The sequence below is a fragment of the Callithrix jacchus genome, chromosome 12 (assembly GCF_049354715.1).
Source record: "Callithrix jacchus isolate 240 chromosome 12, calJac240_pri, whole genome shotgun sequence".
Lineage (NCBI taxonomy): Eukaryota > Metazoa > Chordata > Mammalia > Primates > Cebidae > Callithrix > Callithrix jacchus.
In genome coordinates, this window is record NC_133513.1 from 95,988,078 (window position 1) to 96,012,964 (window position 24,887).

General features: G+C 41.8%; 1 protein-coding gene across 6 annotated transcripts in view; it reads left to right on the forward strand.

Annotated features, from left to right (window-relative positions):
- CNNM2 (cyclin and CBS domain divalent metal cation transport mediator 2) overlaps window positions 1-24,887 on the forward strand; it is a 160,961-nt gene that overhangs the window by 78,580 nt on the left and 57,494 nt on the right. Inside the window, exon 2 of one of the 6 annotated variants that reach the window (XR_013525109.1) lies at window positions 22,757-22,851. The exons of the other annotated variants lie outside the window; for them this stretch is intronic. The gene's annotated coding sequence lies outside the window, so the exon portion shown is untranslated. The remainder of the gene's footprint in view (window positions 1-22,756; window positions 22,852-24,887) is intronic. 6 annotated transcript variants of the gene reach the window in all.

Consider the following 24,887-nt stretch of genomic DNA (forward strand, 5'->3'; position numbering starts at 1 on the left):
AGCGATTCTCCTGGCTTAGCCTCCCAAGTAGCTGGGATTACAGGCACTTACCACTATCCTTGGCTACTTTTTTTTTGTATTTTTAGTAGAGATGGGGTTTCACCATGTTGGCCAGGCTGGTTTCAAACTCCTGACCTCAGGTGATCCACCTGCCTTGGCCTCCCAGAGTGCTGGGATTAAAGACGTGAGCCACCATGCCCAGCCCATTATGTGATTATATCACAATTTACTCTTTCTGTTGAGCATTTAGGTAGTTTTCTGTTTTTAGCCATTTTGAATAGTGGTGCTATAAATTTTCTCAATCATGTCTTTTGGTGGGCATCTGTGTGCGTTTCTGATAGGTGTGTACCAGGAAGTGGAATCGCTGGATCATAGGGCAGGGCTTCTCAAACTGTACCGTACACATGAGTTGCCTGGGGGTCTTGTTAAAATGCAGATTCTGCTTTAGTAGTTCGAGGGTAGAGCCTTAGAGTCTGTATTTGTCAGGAGCCAGTTGGACTGGCTGTAGACCACACTTTGAGTATAGCAAGGCCTTAGGATATGCTTGTGTTAGGTTTTAGTAAAGAATGCCAAACAGTTTTCCAAACTTACTGTGTCTGTTTACATCTCCAGCAGCAGTGCATGAAATTCCTTTGTTTAGGTGTATGTGAGTCTGTTTCTCTCAAACTTTATATATTTTCTTCCAGATTGTCTCAGCTTTTCTTGGGCCTTCATGTTTTCACATTAATTTTATAATTGGTATCAATCATTCCACATATAACCTGCTGGAGTTTTGATTTGGATTGTATGGAGTCTGTAGATCAACTTGAGAAAGAACTGGCATTATTGAGTTGTCCTTAATTGCTTTCTTTTTCTTTTCTTTTTTTTTTTTTTTGAGACCGAGTTTTGCTCTTGTTACCCAGGCTGGAGTGCAACGGCGCGATCTCGGCTCACTGCAACCTCTAACTCCTGGGTTCAAGCAATTCTACTGCCTCAGCCTCCTGAGTAGCTGGGACTACAGGCAAACGTCACCACGCTCAGCTAAATTTTTGCATTTTTTTTTTAGTAAAGACGGGGTTTCACCATGTTGACCAGGATGGTCTCAATCTCTTGACCTCGTGATCCACCTGCCTCGGCCTCCCAAAGTGCTGGGATTATAGGCGTGAGCCACCGCGCCTGGCCTTCTTTTTTTTTTTTTTTTTTTTTTTTTTAAGAGGGAGGCTCACTCTGTTGCCCATGCTGGAATGCAGTGGCACGATCTTGGCTCACTGCAACCTCCAACTCCTGGGTTAAAGCGATTCTCCTTCCTCAGCCTCCTGAGTAGCTGGGATTATAGGCATGCACCACCACAGCCAGCTAATTTTGTTGTATTTTTAGTAGAGATGGGTTTTTGCCCTGTTGGCCAGGCTGGTCTCGAACTCACAGGGGATCCATCTGCCTTGGCCTTCCAAAGTGCTAGGATTACAGGTGTGAGCTACTGAGCCTGGCTTAATTTCTTTCAGTAATACTTCTAGTTTTCTGTGTAGAGATTTAATTTTGCTAGTTCATTCTTAAGTATTTGATTTGTTAATACTATTGTCAATGATATCATTCTAAAATTTCTATGTAATGATTGTTGGCTGCTGGTATATAGAAATACAGGTGGCCAGATGCGGTGGCTCACACCTGTATTCCCAGCACTTTGAGAGGCCAAGATGGTTGGATCACCTAAGGTCAGGAGTTTGAGACCAGCCTGGCCAACATGGTGAAACCCAGTCTCTACTAATAATACAAAAAATAGCCAGGTGTGGTGGTGCACGCCTGTAATCACAGCTACACAGAAGGCTGAGACGGGAGAATCTCTTGAACCTGGGAGGCAGAGGTTACAGTGAGCTGAGATCGTGCCACTGCACTCCAGCCAGCGCAATAAGAGCAAAACTTCTTTCCCCCCTCCCCCGCAAAAAATGGTTGAATTTTGAATGTTAACCTTTATTCCGATTGGTAAATACCAATCAAATTGGTAAATTCACTTACCAGTTTTCATTGTTTATATTATATATTTTTTTTTTGAGACAGGGTCTCACTTGGTCACCCAGGCTGGAGTGCAGTGGCATGATTATAGCTCACTGCAGCCTTGATCTCCTAGGCTCAAGGAGTCCTCTCTCCTCAGCCTCCCAACTAAGTGGGACCAGAGGCATTTATCACCATGCCCAGCTAATTTTTGTATGTTTTGTAGAGACAGAGTTTTACCATATTGCCCAGGCTGGTCTGAAACTCCTGGGCTCAAGCTCATTGTTTATATGGATTCTTTTGGAATGTATTTGTGAATGTAATCATGTCATATGCAAATCATGACAGTTTAATGTATTTCCTTTCCAAGATTATTTCTTTCTCTTGCTGGAATGTACTGTTTGGGACCTTTAGTTTTGAATAGCTGTGATAGTGATATCCTTGTCTTGTTTCCCATTGGAGGGGGAAAGCTTTCAGTATTTCACCATTAAGTATGATGTTTACTTTAGTTTTAGTTTGTTTTGAGACAGCATTTGGGTTCTGTTACCTGGGTTCCTGCTTTAGCCTCCCAAGTAGCTGGGATTATAGGCACCCGCTGCCACGCCCAGCTAATTTTTGTATTATTAGTAGAGACTGGATTTCACCTTGTTGGGCAGGCTGGTCTTGAATCCTGACCTCAAGTGATCTACCCACCTCAGCCTCTCAAAGTGTTGGGATTACAGGCGTGAGCCACAGCACCCAGCCTGCTTTAGATGTTGTATAACTAATTCCCCTTCATCAGATTGAAAAAGGCCTTGTATTTCCAAATTTCCCAAAAGGTGGTTTTGGTTTTTTGGTTTTAAAATCATGGCCAGATACTGATTTTTGTCAAATGCTGATTCTTCTTTTACTGAGGGTCTCACTCTGTTACTCAGCCTGGAGTGCAGTGGTGCGATCTTGGCTCACTGCAGCCTTGACCCCTCTGGCTCAAGCAATCCTCCTGCCTCAGCCTCCCAAGTAGCTGTTACTACAGGTGTGCACCACCACACCCAGATTAAAAATATAATATATATATATATTTTTTTTTTTTTTATTTTTATAGTGATGGGGTCTCACTGCGTTGCCCAGGCTGGTCTGAAATTGCTGGCCTCAAGCAATCCTCTGCCTCAGCCTGCTGAAGCACTGGTATTACAGGTGTGAGCCTCTGTGCCTGGCCCATTTATATGATTTTAATTTTTGAAGCCTTAAGGTCTGATAACTCAATAAATTGCTCTTTACTAAAATAATCACATTTTTGCACTATGTCTCTGAAATTGCTCCTAAATTCCACTGAGTTATGTGTTCTGGAGCTCTTCAGTCACATGTTTGTGATTTCTTGTGTTAGAAGATTGCTGGAGGATTGTTTTTTTTAAATCAGTTTCCATGTTTGATTTGAGAAAGAAACCGTATTTATCTTAGCTTCAAATTATTGTGGGGGGGCACCTCACTGTCACTCAGGATCAACTGTGTAATTTGTAGGACCCAGGGCAAGATGAAAATGTGAAATACTTTCCTCAAAAATTCAGAATTTCAAAACAGCGGCAGAGCTTTATACCAAGTGCAGTCCCTTCCAAACATGAGGCTTGTGTGACGGCATGTGTCATATACTTAAGAAGCCACCCTTGCTGTCACCACTGTGTATAGACTAGCTTTGGATTAGAAATACTCTGTAAGAAATTAAATGAGTTTCAAATGCTCATACTGTACTTTTGGCTGGGGTGGTGGCTTAAACCTGTAATCCCAGCACTTTGGGAGGCCAAGGTGGGAGAATCACTTGAGGTTAAGAATTTGAGGCCAGCCTGGCCCACATGGCAAAACCCCATCTGCCAGGCATGGTGGCACACACCTGTAGTCCCAGCTACTAGGGAAACTGAAACAAGAGAATCACTTGAACTGGGAGGCAGAGGTTGCTGTGAGCCAAGATCATGCCACTGCACTCCACCCTGGGCGACAGAGCGAGACCCTGTTTCAAAACAAACAAAACTCAAATGCTCATACTGTACTTTTACAAATATGGACTCCAAAATGCACATTCCCAAGCATTTGAAAACCAGATTTTTTGAGTTCCCATTTATAATCGTAATACAGTTTATAATATTGCTAAATGCCTGTCAGTTTAGACAACCTAGTATACTCAACTATGCGACATCTTGAGAGTTCTTAAAATTAAACTTATAAAAATTATTCTCTGCAAGCAGAATTTCATGTTGGTTTATGACATTTGAGTTGACTAAAAAATTGGGATTGAACCAGAGGAATTTTGCTCAATAACTAGATTTTAGGCTGAGTACGCTGGCTCACACCTTCAATCATAGCACTTTGAGAAGCCAAGATAGGAAGAGTATTGCTTGAGCCTGGGAGTTTGAGAGCAGCCTGGGCAACACAGTGAGACACTTGTCTAGAAAATTTTTTAAAAATTAGCTGGGCATGGTGGTGTGTGCCTATAGTCCCAGCTCCTTGGGAGGCTGAGGCAGGAGCATCCCTTGAGCCCAGGCATTGAGCCATGATCATACCACTGCATTCTAGCCTGGGCAACTGAGTAAAACCCCATCTCAAAAAAAAAAAAAAAAAAGTATATTGGGAGTCTGGAGAACCAGAGATGGGAAGTGTTGACAATGATCTGTAGTGAATTGAAGTCTGTAGACACTGTCTAAATGAGATGAGATGTATCAAGAAAAAGTAGTAGTCAAGAGCTGTTGACCATCTGGAAGAATACCATGTTTATTGCTGTTCCTCGTAAGGTATTTATATTATCAATACAGCACACCTGTATCAGACTGGATTTGTGGCTGTCACATGCAAATTGAGGAATTTAAGCCTTTTTTTTTTTATTAATAGAGACAAGAATTGTGAAAAACTCATTGAACTTCCCTATCAAAGATTATTTTATTAAAATATCATAAAATGTCAAATAATGGTAGAAACATTTAGAGAGATGGAAATAATTACAAAAGACTGCTAAAAAGTTGGAACAAGTTGGGGGATGTTTAATTATGTATACATATTACTTTGATTTGGAACAATTTAAAACATTTCAATGACATAACATAAAACATAATATCAAAAAATTGGCTGGGCTCAGTGGCTCACGCCTGTAATCCCAGCACTTTGGGAGGCCAAGGTGAGCAGAGTTTGAGACCATGCTGGCCAACATGGTGAAACCCTGTATCTATTAAAATACAAAAAAAAATTTAAAAGGTGGAGGGGATTGGGGAAGGCTAACCTAATATAGATGATGGTGGTCGGGGGAATGGATGCAGCAAACCACCATGGCACATGTATACCTATGTAACAAACCTGCATGTTCTGCACATGTACCCCAGAACTTTAAGTATATTAAAAAAAAAAAAAAAAGAAGCCGGGTGTGGTGGCACGTGCCTGTAGTCCCAGCTATTCGGGAGGCTGAGGCAGGAGGATCCCTTGAACCTGGGAGGTAGAGGTTTCAGTAAGCCAAGAGTGAGCCACTGCACTCGAGCCTGGTGACAAAGTGAGACACCATCTCAAAAAAAAGGAAAAACAGAAATGTTAATATATATTCAGGAGGAAAATGCACATTGCAAAATAGTAGATATAATATGATCATCTTTTTTTCTGCCCCACCCTGCCCCCCCCCCCCCCCCAGAGAGAGGGTTTTATTCTGTTGCCCAGGCTGGAGTGCAGTGGTGCAATCATGGCACACTGCAGCCTCGACCTCCTGGGCTCAAGTGATCCTCCCACCTCAGCCTCCCAGGTAGCTGGAACTACAGGCGTGTTCCACCATGCCTGGCTGATTTTTTTTGTAGAGACAGGAGTTTCACCATGTTGCTGGGGCTGATCTTGAACTTGTGAACACAAGCGATCTACCAGCCTTGGCTTCTCAAAGTGCTGGAATTACAGACATGAGCCACTGCACCTGGCCTCATTTTTGTTTCTAAAAAGATACATGAAATGAAAAATTTTGGAAAGATAAACATTGAAATATTAAAGAGTAGTGGGATTTAACATGATTTTTGTTTTCTTTTTTTGAGACAGAGTCTCCCTCTGTTGCCCAGGCTGGAGTATGATCTTGGTTCACTGCAATCTCCATCTCCTGGGTTCAAGCTATTCTCCTGCCTCAGCCTCCTGAGTAGCTGGGATTACAGGTGTGCATCACCATGCCCAGCTAATTTCTGTATTTTTCGTAGAGACAGTTTTGCCGTGTAGGCCAGCCTGGTCTTGAACTCCACACCACAGGTGATCCACCCTCACTTGGCCTCCCAGAGTGCTGGGATTACAGGCATAAGCCACCACACCCAGCCATGATTTTCATATTCTTATGTTTTAAATTATTCATTTCTTTTTTCAAAGCAATGACCCTATATTACTTTATTATAATCAGAGAAAAAAATTTTCATTTTGAAAAAAAAAATAGTAATTGTGACATAAGTTAAAGCAGGGACTGCCTATCTTTTTTTTTTTTTTTTTTTTAGATGGATTTTTACTCTTGTTGCCCAGGCTGGAGTGCAGTGGTGTGATCTCTGCTCACTGCAACCTCTGCCTCTCAGCTTCAAGCCATTCTTCTGCCTCAGCCTCCTGAGTAGCTGGGATTACAGGCATGTGCCACCACTCCCGGAATAATTTTTTATTTTTAGTAGAGATGGGGTTTCTCTATGTTAGTCAGACTGGTCTCGAACTCCTAACCTCAGGTGATCCGCCAGTCTCTGCCTCCCAGAGTGCTGGCATTACAGGCATGAGCCATCGCACCCGGCCTATATATCTTATTACAGACATCCATAATGCTTGGCATGTGGAAGATGTCTAGTAAATATCTGCACATACTGAGGAAAGGTGTGTGTCAGTAAGTTACTTCTTTGCTTAATAAAAGCATTCCATGGCCATTGGCAAAGTAAAATAAGCTATTTAAGAAACAATATATTATAAAAAATTCTTCAAGAATTAAATGAAAAGCTTAGGAAGTATGATTGTCAGGTAGAGATAAGTGAGAAAAGAAAATGCAAAAAGCAACTGGTAACATTTATTATTTAGTTTTCTTTTGCATAGGTAATACTTGTTGTGTGTATGTGTTTGTGTGTATATATATGTATATATTTTTTTGAGATGAAATTTCATTCTTGTTGCCCATGCTGGAATGCAATGGCACGATCTCAGCTCACTGTAACCTCTATCTCCTGGGTTCAAGTGATTCTCCTGCCTCAGCCTCCTGAGTAGTTGGGACTGCAGGTTGATGCCACCATGCCTGGCTAATTTCGCATTTTTAGTAGAGATGGGGTTTCACTGGGTTGGTTAGACTGATCTCAAACTCCTAACTTCAGATAATCCACCCGCCTCGGCCTCCCAAAGTGCTGGAATTACAGGTGTAAGCCACTGCGTCTGGCCGAATTTTTAAAAAATCTATGCAGTAAATCTAGTGTATACAGTTTTTAAAGCACAAAAAGGTATATAGTGAAAATTCCGCCCCTTGCTATCAGATCAGCACTCTCTCTTCAGAGGCAACCATTGTTATTCTTGTATATCCTTCCAGAAATACAGGATTTTAACAGTACAAGAAAGTTCATTGTTTATACGTTGTGTGCTTGTGTAAGTTTCCCTGTGGGATAAATCCCTAAAAGTAGAATTGCTGAATCATTGCAAATATCTGCATTTGAAATTTGTGTAGATTTGACCAGTTTGCTCTCCAAGCAAGTTATATTAGTTAACACCCCACCACCAATGTAGGAGAGATTTTATGTAATTTCCTAGGTATCATTGATTAAGAATTTCTTATTGCCAGGCCAGGCGTGGTGGCTCACACCTGTAATCCTGGCACTTTTGGAGGCCAAGGCAGGTGGATCACCTGAGGTCAGGGATTCAAGACCAGCCTGGCCTACATGGTGAAACCCTGACTCTACTAAAAACACAAAAAAATTAGCTGGGCATGGTGGTGGGTGCCTGTAATCCCAGCTACTTGTGAGACTGAGGCAGGAGAATTGCTTGAACCTGGGAAATGGAGGTTGCAGTGAGCCAAGATTGCACCACTGCATTTCAGCTTGGGCAACAGAGTAAGACTGTCTCAAAAAAAAAAAAAAAAAAATCTTATTGCCTATATGAGTGATCTAATCCTTGACAAATGAGATTCATTGTGGACAAGGATAAGGTATACATATTTTTGTCAGAGGAATAAGAGCTACAGTTTATTGTAAACCATATTCTAAAAACAATGTTTCAGTATATAGTTTAGTGGATAAATTCTTCTCTGCAACAACAGTCTATACCACACTGGCTAGAGTTACAGTGAAATATGGTTAAGTACTGAACCCTTTTTTGAAATCTATCAGATCCAAAGATACTGAACATTCTTCAGTACTATCAAATCTTTGGAGAGAAAGTTTACCACGGCCTTTCTTTCCTTTTCTTAGCTTTTCTTGTTTCAAATTTTAATCAAAGCTTGAATATAAGATTATTTTATTCCTGCATCTTCTCAGGAGAAGATGTTTCTTCCTTGTATTTGCCCTTTTCCTTTCCTACTTAGCTAGATTTGGCTTTCCTTTCAAGGATCTTTTTGTGGTCTTTGTCCAGTTTTAGCCTAGCGCTAACCACCGTGCTGAGGTGAATGCATACGTAGACAGTTGTGCCATTAGCCTTTTGCCGCTGCACCCGTTCAGTGTAGATAACGTATTTCCTCCTTAAACCTGGACTACTTTGCCAATGTGCCGACCTTTACAGAGTCCTCATACAACCTCAACTTTATCATCCTTTCGGATGGGCATGGATTGCACGTTTGTACTTCTGTATCAGCTCTTTGGAAAGAGGGGAAGACCTAATCTTCCTGCGAATATGGGAAGGTGCATTGAAATGCCTTCTGCAATTCTTGTTTTGGTTGGAAGTCACAAAGGGACTGAACTTCATTTTGGCAGTTCCTGCTTTGGTGATGGCTGCAAAAGGGAAGAGAACTACACGCTACTTCTGGTTCTGTATGTTTACCTCCTTTTCCTAATTTTCTTCAAACATAAAAAGTACAATATGAAGTAAGTGAGGCTTTTTAGGCAGATTTTCATTCCTTAGCTGAGAGTAGAAGAGTGTTCTGTGAAAGACCTTCATAAAATTGAATAGGTAACATAGCAAAATAAGCTGCAGTGTGGATCTTGGAATCAGACAGTTCTGTGTGCCTCTTAGCTTGTATAATCTTTGATCTTTAATACTTTATGAAATGAGGGTAATAGTTCATAGTGCCCTATTCTAGAAAAGGAAACTATTTTTGGCATCCAGTCACCTTCAAAGGAAAGAAAAACTCAGGGAATGTTAGTTCCTGTTTAAGTCTCAGTTTTGTGATTTATAAAATGGGATTAATAGTCTCTTCCTCGCAAGTTCTTGGAATAATTTAGACATACAAATACATTGGCATGCAGAGCACCCTCAATATGGTGAATTATTTTTACTGCTACTACAGTCATTTGATGTCTGTTGAAGGAATTCTAGCCTGCATGGGTTTTCTGTGCACTGGAAGGAAGGGTAAATCTGCTACCTGGTGGGTTAGATGTAGCATTTTGCTTTGAAAGGTCGTTAGTAGAAGACAGGCACTGGGTACACTCAGTGAGGTGTGACTGACTGCAGGATACCAAGAAGAATTGGGGTTTGAAGTAACAGCTCCTTTATTCAAGCTGAAAATGGTGTGACGCAAGCAGTGCTTTCTAAATGGCTGTGAATGGAACAACCTATTAGGGAAAGTTTCCATCTGGAGTACTGGTAATTAACTCAAATGAGAGTTAACTTCTGGAAAATTGCAAGAGCAATGGAAAATAAAAAGGGTGCCTGTATTGAATGAGTTAACGTTGTATTGTACTTTAGTTCAGAAACAAGTTTTGGTGACTGGAAAAAGTTAAATTAATTCTAGGTCAACTGTGTTAGATTAAATTTCTTGGGGGGGCATCTCAAATTCTACATTAAATCTGTATAATTCTATATCTAGGGTCAACATTTAGATGAGTTATTATCTAATCCCAATGAAATTCCCTTAAGACAGTTAGGACCTGAGAAATTCCTACAGTAAGTAAGAACAATTCCAAATTGTTTATTGGGCCAAGCCCAGGCTTGATCCTAGCCTGTGCCTCTTTTTATATCTTGTGCTTACCCAATTTTTGACCACAGTCTCTTAGCAGCTGTAGAGGGGATGGAATTCTGCAGACCCCACCCAAACTGTGTCTTCCTGTTGATTTGCATTGATAGAACTGTGTCTAATACTCGTGGAGTAATTTGGATTGAGTGATTTATAACACTTTTCACAAATATTATTAGAAATTCACGTACGTTGTAGTTCCATACCCAGGACCATCTCTATCCCAAATAGCACCTTTGTGTGAATTAACAGAAAGGTGCTTGGCTGGGTGCGATGGCCCACACCTGTAATCCCAGCACTTTGGGAGGCCAAAGCTGGCAGATTGCTTGAGGTTGAGAGTTTGAGACCAGCCTGGCCAACATGGTGAAACTCCATCTCTACTAAAGATACAAAAATTAGCCAGGTGTAGTGGTGTACATCTGTAATTTCAGTTACTCAGGAGGCTGAAGCAGGAGAATTGCTTGAACCCAGGAGGTGGAAGTTGCAGTGAGCCATGATTGTGCCACTGCCCTCCAGCCTGGGCAACAGAGCAAGACTCCATCTCAAAAAAAAAAAACCAGAAAGGTACCCCTGTAGGTAGGTGAATTTACAAAAGCTCAACGTTCAGCTTACCCCATGCCTGGCTGAATTTTTATCTCTACTTGCCCTCTTACAGCTTTTAAGTACCATTAAGACTCGTGAGTCTTTATTTATTTGTTTGTTTGTTTGTTTATTTTGAGACGGAGTTTCGCTTGTTACCCAGGCTGGAGTGCAATGGCGCGATCTCGGCTCACCGCAACCTCTGCCTCCTGGGTTCAGGCAATTCTCCTGCCACAGCCTCCTGAGTAGCTGGGATGACAGGCACGCGCCACCATGCCCAGCTAATTTTTTGTATTTTTAGTAGAGACGGGGTTTCACTATGTTGACCAGGATGGTCTCGATCTCTTGACCTCGTGATCTACCTGCCTCAGCCTCCCATAGTGCTGGGATTACAGGCGTGAGCCACTGCGCCCGGCAAGACTCATGAGTCTTAACTGAATAGTCAAATTGCCATTTGAGCCTTTAAACTGGCTCCTTTGTAGACTTCCTTAGAGAAATAAGATCTTAGTCTAGTCCAATGTTGATTTTTTTTTTTTTTCCCCCTGCTTCCCTGAAAAGTAGAAGCAGCTACTCTCCATGGAGCCAGTTACTTCTGTGGTAGAAAAGAGTTAGATACATTAGTGATTTCATTGCATATCAAATTGTTCTGTTGGGTTCTGATACTGTTCTCTAATGACAAAGCTCTGAAAGATCTTTTTAATGGGTCATGGTGTTTCCAGTTTAATTTTAATAAGTCCTTTAAAAATAATGAAAAGATTTTCCATTTATCCCCCACTTATGTTTGAGCCGCAAGCTTGTTTCCTGTGTCATTTGCAACACTTATTTGCCAATTTTGATAAATGCTGCCTTGCCAAACGGTGTGATTAAATTACAGTAACATCTAAACTTTTATGATGTAACTGAATATGTACCCAATTCGATCCTGGTCTCACAGCCAGGCTTCATTTGTAATCATTCGATGCCTGCTTGATAATCCTTCTATAATCATGTGGTCAATAGGGAAGACAGGTGAATGGAGGCCAGTTCTTCACATTGGCTCACTCTTGCCCACAGCCTCCTTTCCCAGGTATTATTCCATAGACGATACGCCGGTTCCTGCTGCTTCCCTGCCCTGTTGTTTGTTTCTTCCTTTTGTTTCCTCCGTCCAACAACCCCATCTCACTGCAACATAGGGCTTTTTTTTTTTGGTTGTTGGGGGGTTACTTATAGTACTTTGTCATATAGTTTTGTTTCCCTTTTTTACTTTTTTTTTTAAAGCAGGTTTAAAAAAGGCGAATCAGGCCAGGCATGGTGGCTCATGCCTGTAATCACAGCATTTTGGGAGGCCGAGGTGGGCGGATCACAAGGTCTTGAGTTTGAGACGAGCCTGGCCAACATGGTGAAACCCAGTATCTACCAAAAAAAAAAAAAAATACAAAAATTAGCTGGATGTGGTGGCAGGCGCCTGTAATCCCAGCTATTCAGGAGGCTAAGGCAGGAGAATCATTTGAACCTGGGAGTCGGAGGTTGCAATGAGCTGAGATTGTACCACTGCACTCCAGGCTGGGCGACAGAGTGAGACTCTGTCTTAGAAAAGAAAAAAAAAAAAAAAAAAGTGAATCAAACACATTTCTTTTTCAGGTTCTTTTGAAGCCTGATATTAAGTTGCCTCAGTGGGGTGGGTATTTGTGCAGCCCAACAATACCTGGAACGCTTTATTCTATTCCTTTAGCTTGGCAGTATGCACGTGGATGTTTTTCTTTTACACCGTTTGTTTGTCATGTCTGAAATCTTTTGTATTAACTTAACATATTAATGTTCTTGTCTGATAACTTCTGGAGGAGTGGCGAAAGATGAATTCTTAACAGCATAAAGACGTATGATGGAGGATGTCACTAGGTGCCTACTGTGTGGCAGACAGCATTCTAGGCATGGAGGAGACAGCAGTGAATCGGGTCATGTCCCTGCCTTCATGGATTCAGTATCTAAGTAGGGAGCAGACTAAGTAAATAAATATGAACCAATACATCAGACACTGGCAGGTGGTATGTATGGCAGAGGAAGGACATAGCAGCTAGGCAGGTGAACTGTTTTAGATGGTGGCGAGCAAAGGCCTCGTGAGGAGGTGACACTTGAGCAGAGACCTGAATGAAGCGGGGGATAAGGAGCTTGAACATTTGGGGAAGAGCTGTCCAGAAGTGGGGATGGGAAGAGCAAAGACTCTTCTTGGATAGGACTGTGTTTGACAAAACAGCAAGAAGTGCCTAGAGAAAGGCAAGCCAGGCTGGGGATGGTGGCTCACACCTGCAGTCTCAGCACTTTGGGAGGCTGAGGCAGGTGGATCACCTGAAGTCAAGAGTTCAAGACCAACCTGGCCAACATGGTGAAACCCCATTTCTACTAAAAATACAGATTAGCTGGTGATGAACATCTGTAATCCCAGCTACTCGAGAGGCTGAGGCAGGAGAATCACTTGAACCCAGGAGGTGGAGGTTACAGTGAACCAAGGTCTTGCCATTGTTCTCCAGCCTTGGTGACAGAGCAATAATCTGTCTCAAAAAAAAAAAAAAAAAAAAGGCAAGCTACCAGGCCAAGAGTGGTGGGCTATGGTGCCATAAAGATCGTCAGGTTGTACTCTAGGTGTGATGGGAAGGTTTGGGAGAGTTTTCAGCAGGGGAGTGACATAATCTTAGTTACCCTTTAGGAAAGATTACTTTGGCTATTCTGCAAAGGACTTATTTTGTAGAGCAAGGGTGAGAGATCAGTTAGTAAGCTGTTGGAATTCAGGAGAGAAAGAATATTGCCTAGGACCAAGATGGTGGAGATGGGGGGGTGGTGAGAAAAAATCAAATTCTGGATAGAAAAAGAGAAGAGGTAAGAATGAGGCCTAGGTTTTTGTCTTGAACAACTGGGTGGATGTTAATGAATCCTTTCCCTCCCTAAAGGAGGAACAGAGTTAGAGAAAGAATGGTAGACAGCCCAGTGCAGATAGTAAGTAGGCAATTGGATATATAAATCCAGAATTCAGAGAAATGATCTGGAGGGGAGACATAAAAGATCACCAGCAGATAGATGATAATGAAAACTTTGAGACTAAATGAGATCATTATTCAAATGAAGACTCATAGACAGAAGAGAAGAGATCCAAAAGTGGAAATTCAAGAGTGCTTTGATTTTTAGAGGTCAGGAATGAGGAACTAACAAAGGGGATGAGGTGGAATCTTCACTAAGGAGAGAAACCAGGAAAATGTGGTGGACGCAAAGTAAATATCCTTTTAAGGAAGGAGTAAACAGGCCAGGTATAGTGGCTCATACCTATAATCCCAGCACTCTGGGAGGCTGAGGCAGGCAGATCACTTGAGCCCAGGAGTTAGAGACCAGCCTGGGCAACATGGCGAGATCTCATCACTACTAAAAATATAAAAACTTATTCAGGCATGGTGTGTGCATCTGTAGTCCCAGCTACTTGGGAGGCTGAGGTGAGAGGATCATCTGAGCCTGGGAGATAGAGACTGCAGTAAGCCATGTTAGCACCACTGAACTCCAGCCTGGGCAACACAGCGAGACCCTGTCTCAAAAAACAAAAAACAAAAAAACGGAGTAATGTTGAAGATGAGGGCTAAGAATCATTGTATCTAGAAAAATGATAGGTCATGGAGATCACAAGAGTGGTTCCACTGGACAGAACTAATTTGGAGCATGTGGAGAAGAAATGAAAGTTGAGCAATTAGGGACAGTGAAGAGACAGTTCTTCTAAGGCTTTTGCTGTAAAGAGAAGTAAAAAAGTAGAGTGATAGCAGGAACAAGATAGGGGACCTGGAGAAGTTTTTCATTTTTAAAGATGGAAGGTTTTTCAGTCTTTAGGTGTGCTGATGCAGATTATCCGGGAGAGAGAGCCTGTGGTGATGGAGGCATCTCACCATGTAGCACTCTGTGGCCTCCGAATCAGGCAGTTAAGGGAAGGAATAGTTTTACCAAGAGCAAATATCCAATATATGATAGAATGCATCATTGGAAACAATTAAAATATCTAACCCAGAGGAATTAAATATACTGTTGTATAGTCATAATTATTAGAGATGCATAAATTGAACTATTCAGCCACCAAAAATTGTAACAAAATTCTATATTGATATGAAAAAACTTTAAAGACTTACATGAAAGATAATTTTTGTGAAAAAATATGTAAGGCACAGATGGTTTTGGAAAAAATGTCTGAAAGATAGCATTATGAATGAATTTTCAGTTTCTCCATTAGATTCTAATTGTTTTCCAAATTACTCCCCCATGGATTCTCTACAATGAACATGTATTATTCATGTGTTTTTAAAAGTTATAGGGGACTGGGCACAGTGGCTCACACCTTTAATCGCAGCACTTTGGGAGGCCAAGGCACGTGGATCACTAGGTCAGGAGATCAAGACCATCCTGGCCAACATGGTGAAACCCCGTCTGTAATAAAAACACAAAAAAATTAGCTGGGCATGGTGATGCACGCCTGTAGTCCCAGCTACTCTGAAGGCTGAGGCAGAATTGCTTGAACCCAGGAGGCTGAGATTGCAGTGAGCTGAGATTGCACCATTGCACTACAGCCTGGGCGACAGTAGGAGACTCCATCTCAAAAATATATAAATAAGAAGTTATTAGTATGTCAGTTCAACTCTTTCATGGCAATTATAAAATATTTCTATATTTCTGCTTTCTTAGCCATTTTATTTCAGGTTTTCAATCTTTCTTTGTTTTTAACATTCCCCCCACCCCACCCCATTTTCAATCTTTTAATTTTTGCTTTCCCTCACCCAGGCTGGAGTGCAGTAGCTCAAGCTCAGCTCACTGTAACCTCTGCCTCCCAGGTTCAGGCAGTTCTCCTGCCTCAGCCTCCCGAGTAGCTGGGCGCCCGCCACCACACCTGGCTAACTTTTGTATTTTTAGTAGAGACAGGGTTTCACCATGTTGGCCAGGCCAGTCTTGAATTCCTGACCTCAGATGATCCACCTGCCTCAGCCTCCCAAAGTGCTGGGATTACGAGCGTGAGCTCTTTTGAATTCTTGTTTTGAGCATTGGGTTATATTAATTAATCCATTCAACAAATATTTAATCAGTATCTTCCATGGGTTGAGAACTGTTTTCAGCTTTGAGAACACAACAATAAACAAAATGGATAAGAATCCCTGCTCTGGTAGAACTTCCCTTCTAGTGGGATATAAAACAAATGAACAAGAGAAAAATATAAAATTCATACTCTTTCTTAGGTAGTGAGTTGGATTTAAGCCAGGTTGTGGTATAGCCAAGCAAATAAGATGAGGTGAGAGGGGGAAGGGAGTTGAGGGTCTGATTAGAATTATTGACAGCAGAATGAATGAAAGCTAGATTTCGGGAAGGGGAAAGGGCATGAGGGTGTAGGAACAGTGGATTGAAAGCAAGGCAAAGGCTTGTTGGAATTGGGTACTAGCAGGAGTGTGTAAAGATAGGAGGTGGTGGCTGGAGAGGGATATTTGGAAGTGGGATAATGGATAGGTTGCAGTAATTGTGAATGACAAGGTCAATGGAAGAGAGTGACTAAGTTAAGGTTGAAAATATAAAACATGAGAAGAGAGACCTTTGCTCTGGCTATGGTGGAGTGACAGGGCCCAGATTTTATGCTCTTTCCTTAAACAGCAAGGAAACTAGGCAGAATATCCTGAAACTGGTTTTCAGACATTAGACAACAGGCCAGGCAGGAGAGAAGGCAGCGCTTGGGAGAAAAGTGAGCCCCGTGACTGTCCCAGCTGACTGCCTGGGGGTTGCAGGGCAAGGAGGGACAGCCTAAATGGAGCCCCACAGCCTCCCTGACAGAGCAGAGAATGGAAGGAAACCAAAGAGTCTAGAATTCCCAGAACCTTGGAATAGTGCACTGTACACCTCCCAGAGAACTGTGGCAGGTTCCTGAGTCTTCGGCAGAGTCCCGTTGAAAGTGTGTGTGTGAGGAGACCACTAGGACTGCTGAAAAATAAGGGATGGCCTTGGAGTCCCTAGCTTCTTGTGGTGAATTGATGAAATTAGTCCTGATGGTGCCAAGACAGACAATAATGGGGAGGCTGTGAGTATGGAGGGGCTGGGGGAGGGGTGGTCCTGCCAGAAATGGCAGAGTTCTGGTGTTCCCACTCAATTTTTGGCAATCAGACCTGTAAGGGATAGTCTTACTCCAGCAGTTCCCTCTTGACTTGACTCCTGTTGTAGGAAGCATAGAGTCCTGCGGACAGTTGGACTTCACTGTTAATCATCCATTCTCCTTTTCTATGGCCTCTTTCCCCCAGAAGAATACAACTCTCATTTATAGTTTCAAAACAGGATACATGGAACAAAATGTTTTCTAGCAAATTCTTGAGAAAATATTGGTTCCTTTAGATAAGAATTACTTCTGCCATGTGTGGGTGAATATATATGTATATATGGGTGTATGTATATGTAGTAATCTCAGCCAAAGATAGTTGCCTGTGGTAACTTTACATTCCTGGTAAAGAAGGTTTTGAAGGCGAAGTTAGAATTCTTTAAGATCAGAGAGAGAGTTCTGTTTATCTTTGGTGAATGTGTTTAAGTGATATGTGGCATTCTTAGTCAGTGAAAGCCTCATAGGAATTTCATCATGGGACTGAAGCAGCCACAATTCTGACTTCTCCTTATCTAAACAGACCTGTGAAACTGCAGCTTCTACCACGTCAGTTGGGCATGCTGATTTGGAACTTTTCTTAGGGTTTGTAGTTGTTGAGATGATCTTTTACATTTTGGTTCAATTTAGGAAATGATAGTAATAGGAGGTTCTTAGTAAGTTAGCCATTATTTTATATGCCAAGCATTGTGCTGAGTATTTTATATATAATTTATTTAATCTTCAAAGCAGCCCTTTAAGGAAGATACTGTCATACTTTTTTTCCCTGTGTTTAAACTTTCTTCATTCCCCATTGTCAGCTGGTGGCCTTATAGATGAAGTATCCCCCTGCTATGGTCTGGATCAAGGGATGTGTTGGAACTGGATGCTATACTGGCTTAAGAAACTGATTGTGCTTATCTCTTTTCAACTGGTTAGTGACACTGTGTTAATAACTTCGAATCAGCCGTGGTAGGAATACTTACACCAAGGAAATTGGCAAATGCTACAAATCAGTTTTTTCCAGAGAGCTGGCTGTTAGACATTTAGCAGCATGCCACCATCTGGATCCTCTCTTGTCTTACCCTTAGTTGGTTCATGTGTTAGTCCATTTGCATTGCTATAAAGGAATATCTGAGACTAGGTAATTTATAAAGAAAGAAGGTGTTTTTTGGCTTATGGTTCTCCAGGCTGTACAGGAAGCATGGCACTGGCATCTGCTCCTGGTATGGGTTTCAGGAATCTTATGATCGTGGCGAAAAGCAAAGAGGGAGCAGACATATCAGATGGTGAGAGGTAGAGCAAGAGAAAGGAGGAGGAGGTCCAGACTCTTTTATTTATTTTTCTTTTTATTTTTTTTTTTTTTTGAGACGGAGTTTCGCTCTTGTTACCCAGGCTGGAGTGCAATGGCACGATCTCGGTTCACCGCAACCTCTGCCTCCTGGGTTCAGGCAATTCTCCTGCCTCAGCCTCCTGAGTAGCTGGGATTACAGGTACGCGCCACCACGCCCAGCTAATTTTTTGTATTTTTAGTAGAGACGGGGTTTCACCATGTTGACCAGGATGGTCTCGATCTCTTGACCTCGTGATCCACCCGCCTTGGCCTCCCAAAGTGCTGGGATTACAGGCTTGAGCCACCGCACCCAGCTTCTTTTTCTTTTTGAGACGGGATCTTACTGTGGTTGCCCAGACTGGAGTGCAGTGACATGATTTCAGTTAACTGCAGCCTTGACCTCCCGGGCTCAGGTGATTCTCCCGCCTCAGCCTCTTGAATAGCTGGGATTACAGGCACACGCTACCACACTCGGCGAATTTTTTGTATTTTTTAGTAGAGACGGAGTTTTGCCATGTTGCCCAGGCTGGTCTTGAACTCCTGGACTTGAGCAATTCGCCTGCCTTGGCCTCAGAATGCTGGGATTACAGGCATGAGCCACCATGCCCAGCCGAGGTCCCAGACTCTTTTTTGTTTGTTTGTTTGTTTTTGAGACAGAGTCTTGCTCTGTTGCCCAGGCTGAAGTACAGTGGTACAATCTTGGCTCACTGCAACCTCTGCCTCCTTGATTCAAGCGATTCTCCTGCCTCAGCCTCCCGAGTAGCTGGGACTATAGACGAATGCCACCACACCCTGCTAATTTCTGTATTTTTAGTAGAGACGGGGTTTCACCACGTTAGCCAGGATGATCTCCATCTCTTGACCTTGTGATCCACCCTCCTCGACCTCCCAAAGTATTGGGATTACAGGCATGAACCACCACGCCTGGCCCAGACTCTTTTAAATGACCAGATCTTGGGTGAACTGAACAAGAACTTGTCCAACACTGGGAGGGGCCTGGTGGCTCATGCCTGTAATCCCAGCACTTTGGGTAGCTGAGGCAGGCGGATCACCTGAGGTAAGGAGTTCGAGACCACTCTAACCAAAATGGTGAAACCCCATCTCTACTAAAAATAGAGGGTGTGGTGGTGAGTGCCTGTAACCCCAGCTACTCAGGAGTCTGAGGCAGGAGAATTACTTGAACCTGGCATGCAGAGGTTGCAGTGAGCCAAGATTGTGCCATTGCACTCCAGCCTGGGTGACTGGTGAAACTCTGTCCCCTCACCCCCAAAAAAGAACTCACCCAACACCAAGTGAATAGCACTAAATCATTCATGAGGGATCCACCCCCATGAACCAGTACCTCCCACTAGGCCCCATCTTCAACACTGGGGATCACATTTCAACATGAGATTTGGAGGAGACACATATTCAATCCATATGACTTCATTAAACAACAAAGCCAGCAAAAGGATGGAATCGTTAAAAATTATATACCCTAAACATTCTTTCAAAATAAATTTGCAGTCATTTGGCAAACTTAAGTTTTGATTATAAAAATGTGCAAAAATGTAAAAAAAATGAGACTAGTATAATTAATATACATACATCTTCCAGATTTGATAATTTTTAATGTTTTTTGAGTCATTTCAAAGAAAGTCACAAACATTATACTTCATCCTGAGCTGTTTTCATATTTCTTCCACATAATCCTAAATCCATCATCACTCTTAAGAAAATTACTGTACCCTAAAATCATTGACTATTCTCCCAATATTCACATTTTCCCAGTTGTCCCACAAACGTCATTTATAGGTGGTTTTCTTCTAACAAGGGTGCAATCAAGATTTTTGCATTGCATTGTGATATTATGCTTTTTTTGTCTCTTTAAAGCTAGAATAATTTCACCCCTCAGCTTTTTATGACATTGGTTTTTCATGATATTGACTGTTTTTTAAATTTTAATAATTTTAGAGTACATGCAAAAGTAGAGAAAATAGGCAGTAAACCACAATACACCCATTACCAGCTCAATAAATACTAGTTTTGTTTTCATTTATCTTTTTCTTTGCAAAAACATTTCAAAACAGATTCAAGACATGTCGTTTCATGCCCCATGATTCTAAGCAATGAAGACATTTTGTGATGTAACCAAATACGGTACTGTAATAATACCAAGCAAAATTAATAATGATACTGGCTTTTTCCTTTTTTCTTTTTTTTGAGATGGAGTCTTACTCTGTCACCCAGGCTGGAGTGCAGTGGAGCAGTCTTGGCTCACTGTAACCTCCACCTCCTGGGCCTAAGCGATTCTCCTGCCTCAGTCTCCTGAGTAGTTGGGGCTACAGGTGTGTGCCACCATGGCTGGCTAATTTTTTGTATTTTTAGTAGAGATGGGGTTTCACCGTGTTAGCCAGGATGGTCTTGATCTCCTGACCTCGTGATCTGCCCGCCTTGGCCTCCCAGAGTGCTGGGATTACAGGCATGAGCCAACATGCCCAGCTGATACTGGCTTCTTAAAGAAACCAAGCTAGTTGTTTTCTAGAGTGCCCTACATGTAGGGTTTGTATGATTGTTCTGTCATGGTATCATTTAACTCATTTCACTATCCCATGTATTTTCTGTACACTTGAAATGAGATCCAAATTCTGGACTAAATTAAAACTTTTGTCAGGAATATAAAGAATGAAATGTATTTTAGTGTGCAGTACTTTAGGTGGCACAGAAGGTCTGATTATCCACTGTTAATGATTTTAAATGTGATTAAAATCAAAGGTGATGACTGTAGTTGTCTCTGTTCTAAAGATGAGCTTTCTTTGGGATTAGCAGTAATCTGTGAAGTGATACTTTGGTACCACACAAATATTATTTTCTCCATCAGCCTCTTCCCCTGATGGTTTTAGCATCTATTAATGTTCTTTGCCTGAATCAATTTCAACAGGCATTGGAAGATGGTATTACCATTCTTCTGAAGTAGAACCGAGGCGTTTTCTTTGAGTTGGGCTCACTGGTGTTTCATACAGTCGTGTATGAGTCACAGCCATAATATATCTTCTCTGAGTTCCCCAAATCTTCTCTAAATCTGAGTTTTCATTTAAAGTGGAAAAAGCAATACAAAGCATTTTCAAAGCAATACAAGTACAGAATCTTTCTAGATTTTTTTTTTCCTCTTACCCACTTCTAATTCAATAGCAGGGATTTTTTTTGTTCAACAACCTGCTTTTACTGATTCTTTCCGAAGGATTCATCATAATGTTTGCTGTGGTTTGAATCTGACTCACAAAGTTCATGTGGCAAAACTTAATCTCCAGTGCAAGCATTGGGAAATGGGGTCTAATAAGAGGTGACTGGGTCATCAGGTTCCTCGTGAAGGGCTTGGTGTCATTATGGAGTTAGGTTAGTTATTGTGAGAATGGACTTATTATAGAAGCAAGTTCGGTCCCCTCTTGTTCTCTTGCCCTTCTGCTATGGGATGACACAGCGTGAAGGCCCTTGTCAGATGTAGGCCCCTCAATCTTCTACTTCCCAGCCTCCAAACTGTAAGAAATCTGTTCTTCACAAATTAGCCAGTCTCAGGTATGTAGCAGCACAAAATTGACTAAGAGTCCATAGGAACAACTTTTCTCTTCTTTTAAGTTTTTATAATACTTCAATTACACAATTGTGACATCAAGTACAAGTGTCATAAATAGTTTTGGAGGCTGGGAGTGGTAGCTCATGCCTGTAATCCCAGCACGTTGGGAGGCCAAGGCAGGTAGATCGCTTGAGCTCAGGAGTTTGAGACCAGCCTGGGCAACATGGCGAAACTGTTTCTCTACAAAAAATACAAAAATGTAGCTTGGCATGGTTGCAGCTACTCAAGAGGCTGAGGTGAGAGGAGGTCAAGATTGCAGTGAGCCGTGATTGTACCACTGCACTCTAGCCTGAGAGACAGAGTGAAACCTTGTCTCAAAAAATAAAAAAGGTTTAGAAACAGAAATAATCAATTCTTAGTAAAAATTCTGCTTAATCTAGGAGAGTTTAGAATGCAGGGTACTAGGTAGCAGTCTATTAGCCAAAAGCATTCAGTGTGCTGTGGGCCTCAGTCAGTATGTTTTACAGGGAGAATGGAGTGTGTTCATTAGTCAGCACATTGTTACATGGAGGTCAGTTAAGAGAGAGTCTACCATGTAACTTTCCTTGCCTGTCTTCCTTGGTTGACTTCCAGTTCCTTGACAGTAAGGAAATCAGTCTTGTATCTGTTTGTGTTTAATCCCTGGTGTATGATACAATGCTTAGCATATAGTGAGTGCTCAATAAAAATATTTGTTGAATGAATTTATGACCAGCTATATTGACCTCAAGTGAATTCTAATCAGAAACACAGAAATCTTTGCAATATCTTTGAAAATGTGAAGGTTGGTATGGTCATTGCACATAATTTATTCTTTCATTGGCTTTTCCCCTTCTCATTCCCTCAGTCTTTGAGTCTTTCTCTGCTCTGTGCCAACTTCATTCAATTTATTGTGTATTGCAAGCTACCTGTGTTTATTATCATTCCAGTTTCCTGACAAAGATGCAAAAAGAATATGTAACAGTTTGGCTGCAATGGCGCTCTGCACAAAGAGAGATGAGATTCCTAGGAAAATACAAAGTAGTTCCTTAGTTCTCTATTCTAGAGCTTAACCAATCCCAGGAACTGAAGTCTTCTGTTTCTTCACAGAGGAAACATGACAAAGGCAGTGGCTGTACAAGCTTCCTTCATGGGCCGCCCTCCCCACTGCCTCATCCAGTAAGCGGGAGCAACTACTTCTAGAGGTGAGAGGGGAGGGAGGACAATCTCCATAACCCATTTGATCCACCCAGCTGCAAAAGTTCGGTCTTGGGAAACAGAGCGAACAATTTATAGAGTTGCTATATTGAAGAACTTTAAAGCAAAATAAGCATACATAGGATTGGATACTCCGGTGATACAAATGATGGTCTTTGATAGAAGCCTGCAATCTGTGTTTTGAAAGAAGCTACTTATAGCTGAGTAATTCCAGTGATCCCAAGATCCTGTTTCTATAGATATTAAAAGGTACTATGCATGTACATTTGAGATGATTTTTAGCTTCCAGACCCGTAAAAAAGTTCATCAGTAATATTATCATTTATTGAGCACTTACTGTGTGCCAGGCACTATTTAAATTCTACTTTTTTCATTTGATTTTCAATTTTTGTTGCAAACGTAGGGTATATCTCCATTTACAGATGGTCAAAGTGAGAGGCCATGAGAAGGTAAATGACTTGCTCTGTCACACAGGTAGTATGTAGCGGAGTCAAAGCATCCACATCCATACTTGTCTAATTTTAGAGTTTAAGGTCTTAATTACTGATAGTATGCCTAGGGTCCTGTCACATATTTGCGCTCTTAAAATCTGTGCCTTTTTTGATGAGGGGTCAGTGACCAAGGACAGCCTAGGTCTTCTGAACGTTGTATCAGGAACTGTTCCATGAGGCAGTTGTAATGCTACTCACAGAAAGCTTTAGACAGGTTGTCATTTTTACCAAGGAGCGCGGAGAGCATCCCTCAAAAGAATGGTCTGTTTCTAAAGTTCTTTACGTAAGCAAATGAATGTGGAGTTCTTTTGGCCATTCATTCACTCATTTATTCATCTAGTCATTCAGTAAACACCTTTTTTTACTTGACAACTCATCATATTTGAATATCAGAGTCTTGGATTTGAGGCTAAATTCATGTTTTGTGTTTGAGAAGATAATGAAAATTCTTGAAGACATTCTCAAGCACAACAGGAAGGAGCACAGGGTTTGATTTTTACTTGTTTTTCAAGTGGGCTTCATCTGAGGACAAACTCTATTGTAACTTTTATAGAATTTGGTGCCAATAGGAGTTAAAATAAAATCAGTACAATTAAATAGGAAACGAGTGTCTTTTATATACAAGGCCTTAGATTAGGTAACAACAATTGGTCATTCTGGGAAACGGTTGCTAAAATTATAATCAACTGGCAGTCACTGATTGGCCTTGTTTACTGCATGTGTCCCAGGAAAAAAGACAAGCTCCTCTTACAATAAGATCTTAGAGAGATGATACCATTTCCCCCATAATCTTCATCCCCCCGCCCCCATTTTCTTTTTCCTTTCTTCTTTTTTTGAGACAGTCTTACTCTGTTGCCCAGGCTGGAGTGCAGTGGTGTGATATCGGCTCACTGCAACCAAGGTTCAAGCGACTGTTGCATCTCAACCTCCTGAGTAGCTGGGATTACAGGTGCCTGTCACCATACCCGGCTAATTTTTGTATTTTTAGTAGAGACGGGATTTCACCATGTTGGCCAGGCTGGCTTCGAATTCCTGACCTCAAGTTATCCACCCACCTCAGCCTCCCAAAGTGCTGGGATTACAGACCTGAGCCACTGTGCCTGGCCCCCCTCCCACTTTTTTAAGATTAATTTGAGCTATTTAGTTAACATTTATTAAAGTATAGGCCAGGCGTGGTGGCTCACATCTGTAATCTCAGCACTTTGGGAGACTGAGGTTGGCAGATCACCTGAGGTCAGGAGTTCAAGACCAGCCTGGCCAACATGGCAAAACCTCATCTCTACTTAAAAAACATACAAAAATTAGCCAGGCATGGTGGTGGGCACCTGTAATCCCAATTACTCGGGAGGCTGAGGCAGGGAGAATTGCTTGAACCCAGGAGGTGGAGGTTGCAGTGAGCTGAGATGGCACCACTGGGTGACAACATCTGGAAAAAAAAGTATTATATACTAGATGTACTAGTTTCTGAGGCTTAGATATGAAAGAGAACTTTCCCCTTCAAGAATCTCACAGAGGACTAAAAAAATCTCAGG